At 39.6% G+C, this 12447-nt stretch overlaps 1 pseudogene; it reads left to right on the forward strand.

The window, feature by feature from the left end:
* The first annotated feature begins 4443 nt into the window (after positions 1 to 4443).
* The window catches only part of LOC133756676 (POU domain, class 5, transcription factor 1-like), a 67751-nt pseudogene continuing 59747 nt past the window's right edge, over positions 4444 to 12447 (forward strand).

The raw sequence follows: 12447 nt of genomic DNA on the forward strand, positions 1-12447 counted from the left end.
GATTCAGAATTTTTTTCTGCTCTGTGGCCTGAAGAAGTCTTTAATTCTGACATCGAATAGAAAAGCAGGATATGTTTTGGCTTTGAATGTTCTGTATTAATTTTGCTTGGATTAGAGTGTACTTTAGAAAATTTTTAGCTATTTTTTTCCTCATGATCTCATGGAAACTTTCTTGTTTTGTATTCTTTAATATGTTTTTGGCTTAATGATTGGCTTTGTTTTTCAAGGAAGCTTGTAATGGTAAGTAGGCTTATATTTATCTGTCCTGAACATTATCTTACTCTCTTCTCTCCCCTTCTATTTCCCTCCTCTTTCCCTACCCTTTTCCTTCCTTCCTTCCTTCTCTGCTTCCTTACTGCCTTCATCCCTTGCCTCCCCACTCCCCTTCTCTCTTTCTTTTCATATGTTCTTCATTCTGTGTATTTATTGTGTGATCATAAAAATCTCTTGATTTAGAAAGGGTATTTTATTTTTAGCCGTGTCTGTAGTATTTCTCTTTGTTTCAAATTTATTACTGTGTTCTTTAATATTCTTGCTTTGAACATCAGTTTTATATAATGCTGGATATTCACTTTTTATATCATTCCATTTTCTTATTTTACATTTAAATGATCATCTTATTAAAGCTTTCATAACACAACACAACACTTTGTATTTATGGATTTTTTCTTCTTTCTTTGTTTTGCTTTCTTTCCTATTTTTCTTGACTGTGCATGTTTTCCTCTATTTTTACTTATTATTTATTTAATTATTTTTCCCCCCTGCAATGTCTTTGAATTGGCATGCAGATTCTTTTAATATTGCATATACTGATGGCCCAAGGCTTATAATGCTTTGATTTATGATCTTTAGACTTTATGATGGAACAAGAGCAATACACATAAAAATCATACGTTGGGTTTTGAATTTGAATCATTTTCTGGGCAAATGATACTGTCTCACAATGCTGGCATCTGCAACTCTCAGGCAGCGTGGTGATCACAAGAGGAAGCATCTGTATTGTACAGTGCATTGTGTTGTTAAGTGGTGACAGTCTGTAGTGTAGATGTAGTAAATGCATTTTAGGTTTATGATATTTTCACCTTAGGAAGGGTTCAGCTGAATGTAACCCCATCATAAATCAAGGGGCAGCTTTACTTAATGTAAGTTATTTGGTGCAAACCTGATTTGCTGATTTTGCTGATAAAATGTAAGACAATTTTCTTTTAGTCCTATTCCACCATGACAGATAACTGTTTTAGTTGCCTCTCCTTTGGGCTTGTAGTTTGAATGTGGGTATTGAAATGGAGCTAAACAGTGATTGCGTCAAAGATCTTAAATCATGTTTTCCTCTATGGAGTAGGATTTGAATTGGACTCAAATTCCCGTTCATTATGAATCCCTGCAACCTTAACTGTGGCCATTCTCCCTTCCATTTCTCCTCTTATTCTCCCTCGCAGGAACTATACCCACTACTTTTCAGTTGGAAGAAGAAAAACCCAAAAGTACAGTTTCAAAAGTTTGCTTCTCCAAAGTTTGGCAGTGTTGGTGAAAACAGCCACCATATTATTGACTCAGCATTATTGCTTCTAAAATGCCACTGACGGCGTACAGGACAGCTGAGTTGTACACTCACTATTTTATCCTAGAATGCTTTGTTGTTCCATTTTGCTTTCTTTACTTGTCAATGTTTATTGTGTTCAGCTGTGCACCTTGCAGTTGTTTATCTTCTTTTTAGTTGCTGCCAATCATGAGATACTTTATTTGGAAAATTTCCTTAAGTTTGTTCATTTGGGAAGACAGAATGGAAAATGGAGATGATGTGATATGGCTGCATTCTTCCATTTACCATCTTTTCCAAAGTTTTGCATTCAACTTATACTTTTTTCCCCTCCATGTTTATTTACAGATGTACTTATTTTTGAAATTTCAGCTGAAACTACTGCTCGGACATGTTTTATAATTTGATGCCTGTTGAATGAAGTGATTTTTCTTTCTCATTTATTCTGTGTTCCAATTTTGAATGTAAGCTCTATTCTTAGATTCAGGAGTGATTATGTAAGTGTGTGTCCAGTCTGCCCATATGGCTTATTGTTTTGCTAAATTTGATCATGGGGCCTCTTATTCATGTTTTAAAAATCCTACAGTTTTTCACTTGCTGCTTTCATATGCTGATTTCATATCGTGCTTCATATTCATTATATTGTAAAGGTTTTTCCATTACTCAGGGAACAAATAGAAATTGAAATGTTGTATAGAGACAGGAGATGAGGTTTTATTTAATTAAACAAAAATAGTGCTCTAGACCTTGCATTGAAAGGCAGAGGGGAGGAATTATGGAAAGCCGTACTGGTAAGAAGAACGCTAAGGGATCATTTAGAAAGACATAACAAACAAGATTAAGATCAAAATATTTCTTTTGAATGATATTAGTAAACGCAGAACATCAGTAGAGCTGGTTCCTTTTTATTGCGTGGCTCATAAAAAAATGTTAGGCTGCCATGATTTTCTAACTTTGTGGCCCTGGTTTGATTTAGACAACCTCGTTGTCAGCACTGGCCTTCTGTATTAAACATAAGCATTACAGGTGGCTGCAGTTGCATTCGAAACCTTCCATAGCGTTTGGTTGGCATAGCAAGAGCCTTGCTCACCAGGTGGTGGGAGGGGACAAGAGGAGAGGGTCTCCTTAGGTAACAACATATACTTTGAGTTTGGTGAATAATGATGATAGAATTGGTACACATTAAGTTACTTGTGCTTTTTCCTTCGTTTTCTTGATGTTTAACATGGTTGAACACGAGTTTTTCCTGTGGCATAACTGGTTACATTTTCCACTGAGCCTTGTTAGCTCTTGTTTTTGAAGGAAAAAAAAAAACACTAAGAAATATGCAAAGTCTCCTTGAGTGAATAATCTGAATTATAGAGAGAATCCACTGCTGTCTTTCTCAGCGGTGATTTTCCATCTGAGTGGCTCCTGGGTAGTTAGTGCATAACGCTGTGTTGGTGCTGGCTGGGTGCAAATTGCCTTCCTCTGAAGATGCCTGTTTTGTACCATTACCTGCCTACAGCAGAGCAGGGGCCCGCCAGTAGAGAAGTCTCTTTCACCAAATACCAAACAAATTAACCTTTTACTGTGTTCCTAGGAGCCTCTCACGACAAGGACCACTCCAGTGACATCACTGGTGGCAAAGGTTAGCCGAAAAGTAAAATGAAATCATCCGGCCAGGCGGGCCCTGTGGGAGAATCAAGCCTTGTAATTAGATTGAAGGCTCCTAGGAAACGAAGCCCTGTTGCAGGAAGAGCATTTGCAGAAGCTAATTGGGGTAAGCTTTTGCATCAGAGCCGGTGCACCGCATCACTTACAGCCTTGAAAATAGCTGTAATGATGTATGAAGATTGAGTCAGTCCCTAATTTTAGCAACCTAGCCTAAGCACGATTTACATGACGAACATGCTGTGGTCTGATCTGTGACTCCAGACTCCAGAAAGATCCCACTTTTCAGACTGGTTGGGATGGGAGGGGGGAACGGGATGAGAGTTGCAGGATTAGGGCAACCCTTTGCCGGCAGATGCGGAGTACTGTGGTGGTGGCTCTGCCCTTGGATCTGTTGTTCTGGCCTTGTCATCTAGTGGGTGTGGTGTCTCCTGTGTCCTTTGCCCTCCCACTTTTGTGTTTTCACAGTGTGGAGTCTGTAGCTGAACCTAGTCATTGTTCTACATGATTTCTGTAGTGAATTAGCCAGCGAGAGAGAGAGAGAGAGAGAGAGAGAGAGAGAGAGAGAGAGAGATCCAGTTATAAGGAAATTGAGATCAGCAACTTCCTAGCTGTAAGAACTCAGACCAGAAACAAACTGAGTTTGGTGGAATGAGAAAGTCAGCAGAAGGGCTGGCGCTGTGGCGCAGTGGGTTAATCCTCCGCCTGTGGCGCTGGCATCCCACATGGGTGCTGGTTCTAGCCCTGGCTGCTCCTCTTCCAATACAGCTCTCTGCTGTGGCCTGGGAAAGCAGTAGAAGATGGCCCAAGTGCTTTGGCCTCTGCACTCACGTGGGAGACCGGGAAGAAGCACCTGGCTCCTGGCTTTGGATCAGCGCAGCTCCGACCATTGCGGCCACTGGGGAGTGAACCAACAAACGGAAGACCTTTCTCTCTGTTTCTCTCTCTCAATGTCTGTAACTCTGCCTCTCAAATAAATAAATAAAATCTTTATAAAAAAAAAGAGAAGGTAAGCAGAGAACTAAACTAATCTTGTCTTGTACGTGTCTGACTTTAGCTTCAGACCAGACTTCACTTCTGATACATGTAGTTCTCTTCTGGCACTTCCAGCAACACACCATCTGAGGACTTGGTGTTTCAGGACGACAGCGCACCACAGCGATTTAGCATGTAGGACCTGCCACTTACTACCTGTGTGACCAAGGCATAGGACTTATACTTTCTGAGCCTCCAGTTCTCCATCTTATAAGATGAACTTGGCAGAACCATCTCTAAAACTTGAGCAGTTAGGTATTAGCTTTGGCAAAACAGGTAAGGGAGAGGATATGCGTGAGTTGTTATTTACTTTGGTAGTCAGATGATAACAACACTAACAAAAACAGAACAGACTTTTACACGAATGATTCATATGCTAAGTAGGGTGCTAAGCACTTTGGATAGTGAGGTTATGGAAAATGAACTCCATGGCCAGCGTCGCGGCTCAATAGGCTAATCCTCTGCCTGCGGCGCTGGCACACTGGGTTCTAGTACCAGTCGGGGCACCGGATTCTGTCCCAGTTGCCTCTCTTCCAGACCAACTCTCTGCTATGGCCCGGGAGTGCAGTGGAGGATGGCCCAAGTCCTTGGGCCCTGCACCCCATGGGAGACCAGGAGAAGCACCTGCCTCCTGGCTTCGGATCAGCGCGATGCGGTGGCCATTGGAGGGTGAACCAACAGCAAAAGGAAGACCTTTCTCTCTGTCTCTCTCTCTCTCTCACTGTCCACTCTGCCTGTCAAAAAGAAAAATTAAAAAAAAAAAAAAGAAAATGAACTCCAGACTGCTCTATGCTCACTGCATGAGAGAGGAAACTGAGACATTTGGGTACTGTCACAAATCTAGGAACACAAGAAATAATGGTTCTTCAAAAAAATCACAGACAGAAGCCTCATAAAAGGCTCATCTTGTGAAACTGTGTGTAATGATACTGAGTCATTCATTTTCGGCACATCACTATAGCTATCCTAAACTAAACCCCTCCCCTTCAGCGCACATTAAATCTGTTTATTTCCCATATCTGGATTCCTTTTTACATTCTGCACTAGCTAATCTCTGGTCCTATTTCAAATCAGAATCTGGATATTATTTACCATCTGCCTCTACGGGATGCACTTGCCAAGTCCCTTAATTTGCTATAATTGGCAGGTTTTCAGTGTACATAATTTATATAAAAAAAGCTACCCTGAAAAAGAAGATTAATTAAACCGTTTCTTCTGGGTCTCTAAAAGTGTAGTGGTTTCCAAGAGGACGTCTTTAAGGCCTTAAGGTCTTCTCTGTGTATATGCTGTCACAGCTGAGCACATTAAAAATGTATGTTGGGTTGGTCCCTGGTGCCTCTGAGCTGGTCAGAAAGATGTCATTGGCACCTGGGTAACATCACAAATACTCACTGAATTAAGCAGCTCGCATTTGCATTTGCGTCTTTTGTTCCAAGCTTTCCAAACACTAGAAACTACTAGACTGCAGGATAATTTATGGATACCTCTGTGTTGGCAATTCTGTCACTGATATGATAGGAAACACTAGAGAAAATACACCCAGATGCACAGAATTCTAAATAGAGTAAGTGAGAGACCACAAACTGATTCAGACAAGCAGCACATGTGGCTAGTAAATAGACGATTGACAGATTTTTTTTTTCCCTTTTCCCTTTTTCAGTCTTCTGCTAAGCTCATGATCCAGAATGGGACATGCCCTAGGCTTTTGGAGGCATTCTGGTCCTTCCTCAGCTTCTGGAAAATTCTACCTGGGAGTCTATTTCTTAATCCATGCCTATAAACAACTGGCAGATTATTATCCACTCCAATGGTAGGAATCTCTATGTTCTCCACATTTTTTTGAGTGACTTACTTACCACTTTTGGAGTAAGTTCTGTAGAGTCACACAGGGATGAACACAGAGTTGTCACATATTGTCACTCTTTGTGGAATGCCCATCTTTCCATTCTCGTCTAATCCCCACCTTTCCCTCCAGATCTCAGTCCAAATATTGCCATGCTTGATGCAGCCTCATCTTGGCCTGATGTGACGTAGGTGGCTTCTTATGTGCTTCACAAAAGTCTCTGAAGCTTAAGAAATAACTCAAACATGTGACCAGTTCCTATTCATTTTCCCCAAGGACTGACTAAGGGTCTACTTAGATCACCTCACTGCTTGCTATTAATTAAAAATCCCAGACCATGAAGTTACACATTAACTTGTAGCTTTTTGTATGTTAGAGCTGCAAATCATCTCTGCCAAGTGGAACAGATTATCCTAAAGGTTTATGGCCCTGTTGGATGTGAGCCAGTTTTGTCTCTATGCATCAATCTTATCCCAAGATTGTATCTATCTATACAGCTTCTAAAATGCTCTTTCATCTGGTCATAACATCTTACTTATTAGTTAATGAGTTGAATACAACATGATTGTAGTATATATGTAAGTGGGAATCCTGGTTTTGAACTTCAGGGGGCTACAGCACCATCTATACTCTTCTGGACTGACTGGAGTCTTGCATTGAGTATAAGCCCCATGAAGGCAGGGACCTTGCCTTTATGACTTTGAACACTCAGTGCACATGCTCAATGCCTGAGTCACTCAAAATGTATGTTGTGGGAATACGTGATTGTATACTTTAGTCTCACTCAGTCTCTGCATTATCGTTGCAGATCAGTTCAAGGACCCTATGCCTCAAAGTACAGCTTCTACTTTGGGAGAACATAAACATGGACTCAAAAATGTTGTGAAAGTCTTTGGTATGACTTGATGAACTCTTGTGTTGTAGCCTTCATCTTAATCTCTATTTATTACTTCTCTATTGCTTTGTAGTGTCTTTGGATTAAGAATAAACAACTTTATTCAACACTCAATATCGATCTAAGCCAGGACTCCTTCCAAGGGAAAATAGAAATTTGTTTTTTAACTGTAATGCTTAGTTGTTGTGGTTGACTGAGAACATGAAGGGAATCTTTTTTTTTTTTTTCTCCAAAGAACACTTTGACCCTTTGTGAGGAAAACAAATTCTAAATAAAGCAGTTCTATGCCTAAACTGCTTTTATCAACCTCTGTGACGTTAAGCTCTAAAAGTATTTGCCTAAGAACATTAATCAATATGCAACTTATGATTATTTGTTTTGAACGATAGATTTGGAAGATCAAATCACAACCAGTAATATTCTATATATAACATCAGATTCAAAGTATGCATGCATATAAGCAGGCTTTCATGTGTGTCCTCAATAATCTATGGCAATTTCTGCACATTGCCTTCTTGTCCTTTCCTTTCTTTTCTACATACTGCCACAACAATACATTTTCTGTCAAAGTACCACTTTAAATGGCTATTTTTCATTTTGTCTATATTTGGAAATGTACTCAAAGAGAGTGCTGAGGAGGAATAATGACTAGGATGAGCATTTTCAGAAACTCATTTGTAAACCATATCATGGAATGAAAATTAAATGTCCTTCCAGTAGGTATCCAACAACACTTATGCTAATTTCTCATATTTGAGAACATAAAAATAACCAGATTAGTTAGGCATAAGCTCCATCTACTATGCACAGATTGTCAACAAAATTTGTGGAAGACCAGAGACATTGACTTTTAAAATATTGTTAGGGTTGTGTTTTCGATCAGCAGTTGGTAAACTTTTTCTGTATAGGGCTGTAGTAAATATTGTTGACTTGTGGATCATAAATGCCAGTCTCACAACCATTCAATTCTGCCATTTTCATCTGACAGCAACCATAGATAATATCTAAACAAATGGATGTGACTATATTTCAATCACTGTACTTTATTTATAAAAACAACTGATGAGTTGGATTTGGCCCATGGCCTACAGTTTGCCTATGCCTGCACTGCCTTTATGGGTGTTTCTTCCAGTTAGTTCACCTTCACTATATATATATATATATATATATATATATGTATATATATATATATATATATTTGTATTTTGTAGAGTTGTCAGAAAGAATCCACCCAAATTTCCTTGGCCTGTGGAAGGTAAAAGGCAACTGTATGCATATATCTATTTACTCAGGAATGTAAATGTTACTTTAGGAAAAAGAGATACTAAAATACTTTGAGGGCAGGTGATTGGTGGTGATTAAGATGCCCCTTGGGATGCCTGCATCCCTATCAGAGTGCTTGGGTTCAAGTCTTGATTCTACTCCTGATTCCAGCATCCTGCCATTGTGCACCCACTCTGGGAGGCAGCTGTTGATGGCTCAGAGTCAAATCCCTCCCATCCACATGGGAGACCTGGGTTGAGTTCACAGCTCCTGGCTTCAGCCTAGCTCCGGTGTTGTTGGCATTTGGAGAGTGAACCAGCAGATGGAAGCTGTCTGATCACCTGCCTGCTGCTTGCCTGTCTGTCTCTGTATCCCTGCCTTTCAAATAAATATAAATTGACAAAAACAAAACAAAACAAAACAAAAAAACTACTTTGAACATATATATTTTGTTATAAGTATTGCATTTATGGAACTATCTCCATGTTGAGTAATCAAATGCTATGATAGGAAAGAGGGAATAAAATTTCTCTTTAATGCTCCAAAAGTGTCATTAATTCACAACAGCATAGGATAGGCTGGAGTTTAGGCCATAAAACAGTTCTAAGGCCATGCAATTTTACTCCTTACTTCAAGGCAGTAGTATCTAAAACATAGAAACTACACACCTATTAGTTCCAAGGCTTGGTGATAAGTTGCTTAGTGCTTTCTTCATATTACAAAGAGGATAAAAATCTTTAGTCATTTTGCTGTAGGACACGAGAAACTTGCCACTCCCGTCTTGAGATTCTAACTCAGTACTAAGCTCATTAATGATTGAGTACATTAAGGATGTCCTTTATGTCAGAGATATTTACTGTGTATCCTTTTGCCAGGGATATTTAATGCATGAATCCAACTACATTTCATCTCCAATTCATAATGGAAAATTAAACAAACAAATGAAAGAACAAAACACAAACTGGCCATCCAAAGCCTCTGTCCCAGTCCCAGAAAATGAGATGATGGAAAATTCCCAGTGAATATGTGCTAAAATATGGTTTGGACAAAGTAATTTTTTCCTCCACATTGAATCCCGTTGTTTCGTATTAACCAAAAGGATTTGGTTGTCAAATTAAAGATCATTTTAATAGAGGATATCTAATAAAAAATGGGAGGTATTGTCATTTCTGGGCTTCCCCTCACAGCATGCCAGAAAGAGAAGAAATTCTGCAATTTAACTCATTTAAATCTTTGTCATTATCCTTATCTCAACACTCACCTTTAACCTTTGTGTTGTGGCTAAGAACTTTGGATAAAGCTCACTCTCAGCCAGCGGCGTGGCTCACTAGGCTAATTCTCCACCTGTGGTGCTGGCACCCTGGGATCTAGCTCTGGTTGGGTCGCCGGATTCTGTCCCGGTTGCTTCTCTTCCAGACCAGCTCTCTGCTGTGGCCTGGGAAGACAGTGGAGGATGGCCCAAGTGCTTGGGCCCTGCACCCATGTGGGAAACCAGGGGGGAGCACCTGGCTCCTGGCTTCGGATCAGTGCAGCGTGCTGGCCTTAGCTGCCATTTTGGGGGTGAACCAATGGAAGGAAGACCTTTCTCTTCGTCTCTCTCTCTCTCTCTCTCACTGTCTAACTCTGCCTGTCAAAAAAATTAAAAAAAAAAAAAAGCTCACTCTCATAGCTGTTGTTGCTACTAAGAAACTGCTTGGGACTCTGATACCTCTAAGGAACTGGGACTAGTCTTACAGAAATTATACTTTTTTTTGGTATACCTATTTACTGACATTTATTAGGTACTATGTTTTCACCGGCATGCTTTATACACTCCTATTAATCTAAAATTCTGGGAAAATATAAATTGCCATTTCTTTTGGATAAATACCAGGATCAGAGTAGTCACATGACTTAACTTGAGACCATTGGCAGCACCTTCCAGATCTGGATTTCAAGCAGAGGCCTCTCTAGTAGGAAGCCCCATCTCAAAGATATTCGTTGTTATTCCTTAGCAGTACACAAGCTGAAAATGTGCACAACATATTGTTTAGCAAAAATGGCAAGATCCTAACTAGCAGCCAGGTGATATTTCCCCACTTCTTTCAGTGGGGCTGACCACAGCCCCTAGAAGACCACTTTGAAGATACAGCTATATATATGAAGTGGGGGTGTCCTTCCAGCACTGTCCAGTTAGCCAGCGGTAGTCCACCAGATCACATGACATTTAGGGGGAGGAAAGGGCATAGGAGCATGGGAGAGTGTGTTGAGACACTATACAAGAGACAGGAAGGAAGCAGCATCTTCCAGAATGTGTACTGAGAGCTCCCACCGAACTGGAAAGTTCAGGATGGTTGTTCAACACCTGAAGTCTCCAAATCTTCTGTTGCAGAGTCACCTGAAATGCTTTTTAAAAATGCAAAATTCTGGGCTTTGTTCCTTGAGAATCTGATTTCAGTAGGCCTCATTGGTGCCCAGGAATCTTTGTAATCAACATTGATTTTTAAGAATAATTAACTGCGAGTGGTGACAAGAGTCTGGGGCTGTGTAAAGAAGGGAATAATTCCAAGAAAGGGGAGTTTCTAAAGATTGATGCCTCACAGGGGAAGTGCACCAGCAGGTCTTCTGTGCCCTGGGAGGGGTGGGCACACGCAACCCTCCACAGCTCCTTCCTCTGGAATCCGTTGTAATGTCAGCACAGCCTCCTCATGTACGCCCAGTGTTCCCTTTTATCTGGTTTCTGTTTTCTTTCTCCTTACATATTTAATTAACATTCATGGGCAATGATATTAATTTGATTAAACTAAGGTTCCTCTTTCATTATTTAGTGATAACAACATGAAATCACACGAATTGAGAGGCTAGAAAATATAAATCAATCCGAATTAGGAAAAGATTCGTGGTTTAACCAGGTAACATTTCCATGGATGTAAACAAATATATTATGTATAATGAGTTGAAGGAATTGGTATGAAATTGAATTTAAAGCCTTAATTTAAACAAAGTATGTTCTCTAGTTTATATCCAATCAATACACATGGCACACAGAATTTCATAAAATATGATACAGTACATTGCTTCCTCTACACACCATTCACTGTTTTTAGAAGTGTGGAATATTATTGGATGATAAATATAATTAAATAGGGCAAAACCATATGAATTAAAGCCAGGAAGACTTTTTCTTTATACAGAATTAGAGGCTTGCTGTGGAGCTTGTAGGCATTACCACTATGCTATCAGCAAAATGTATTAGACCCTGAGGAATAGGTCTTTATTATCAGTTATGGATTTGGTGGGCTTTAAATTAGAAATAGAAAAGCTACGACATTTTTCTTTGAAAGCAAAGAAAGGAAACTACTGAAAATTTTAAGCAAACAATTAATGTTATCTTCAAATATAAGAGTGTTTGAGTTTGTACACAGCTCGCTCCCTAGTTACAGCTGAGATCCACATTGCATGCACAATTGCATGCAAATTGGACTTAATTTACTGCATGCTTTGCCTCTTCAATTAAATAAAATGAGGAGATGATTTTTACTTGAGAAGAGTAAAAATTCAATGTGTTAAAATGTTTTACCTTTAAATTTCCCATAAATAGCTGTGTACCCAAATGTTTATTTGAAATAATTCACTTAACAAGTATGTACTGAGTTCAGCTTGGCCTAGAAGGTGTGGGTCTGTCCTCAAGGAGGTCTGTCCTCAAGTGGTCTGGGCTCACTGGGAACAGAAAATACATCAACCCAGTAAAGATGATTTGCAGTTTTATCTTCCCCAAAGATCTTCTGTGTGTATTTTCTTGTTCAAACACTATCTTCCCACTTATCTGTCTTCAAAGTCCGCATAATTACCTGAAATATGTAATCTAAACCTTTAAATGAGGCATACTGATTTCTTAGAACTTCTCTTAAAAAGTCTCACAAACAGTGACTTAAAATAGTTCAAATATATAGCCTCATGGTACTTGGAGCAGAAATCCCAAAGAAAGATATTGATTGAACTATGCTCCTAAACCTCAGGGCAGACTCCTTCTTCACCTCTTCCAAGCTTCTGCTTAGCAATCCTTGGCTTGCAGCTGGAGCACTTTAATCTTTGCTTCCAGTGTCCCATGATGTCCGTACCTCCCATGTCCACGTTCAAATCTACCTCTTCGTATAAGTACACCCATTCCATTGGATTGAGTGCCCATTCTATTCCTGAATGACATTATCTTAACATAGCTAACTTCATCTTGAATAA

The sequence above is a fragment of the Lepus europaeus genome, chromosome 3 (assembly GCF_033115175.1).
Source record: "Lepus europaeus isolate LE1 chromosome 3, mLepTim1.pri, whole genome shotgun sequence".
NCBI lineage: Eukaryota > Metazoa > Chordata > Mammalia > Lagomorpha > Leporidae > Lepus > Lepus europaeus.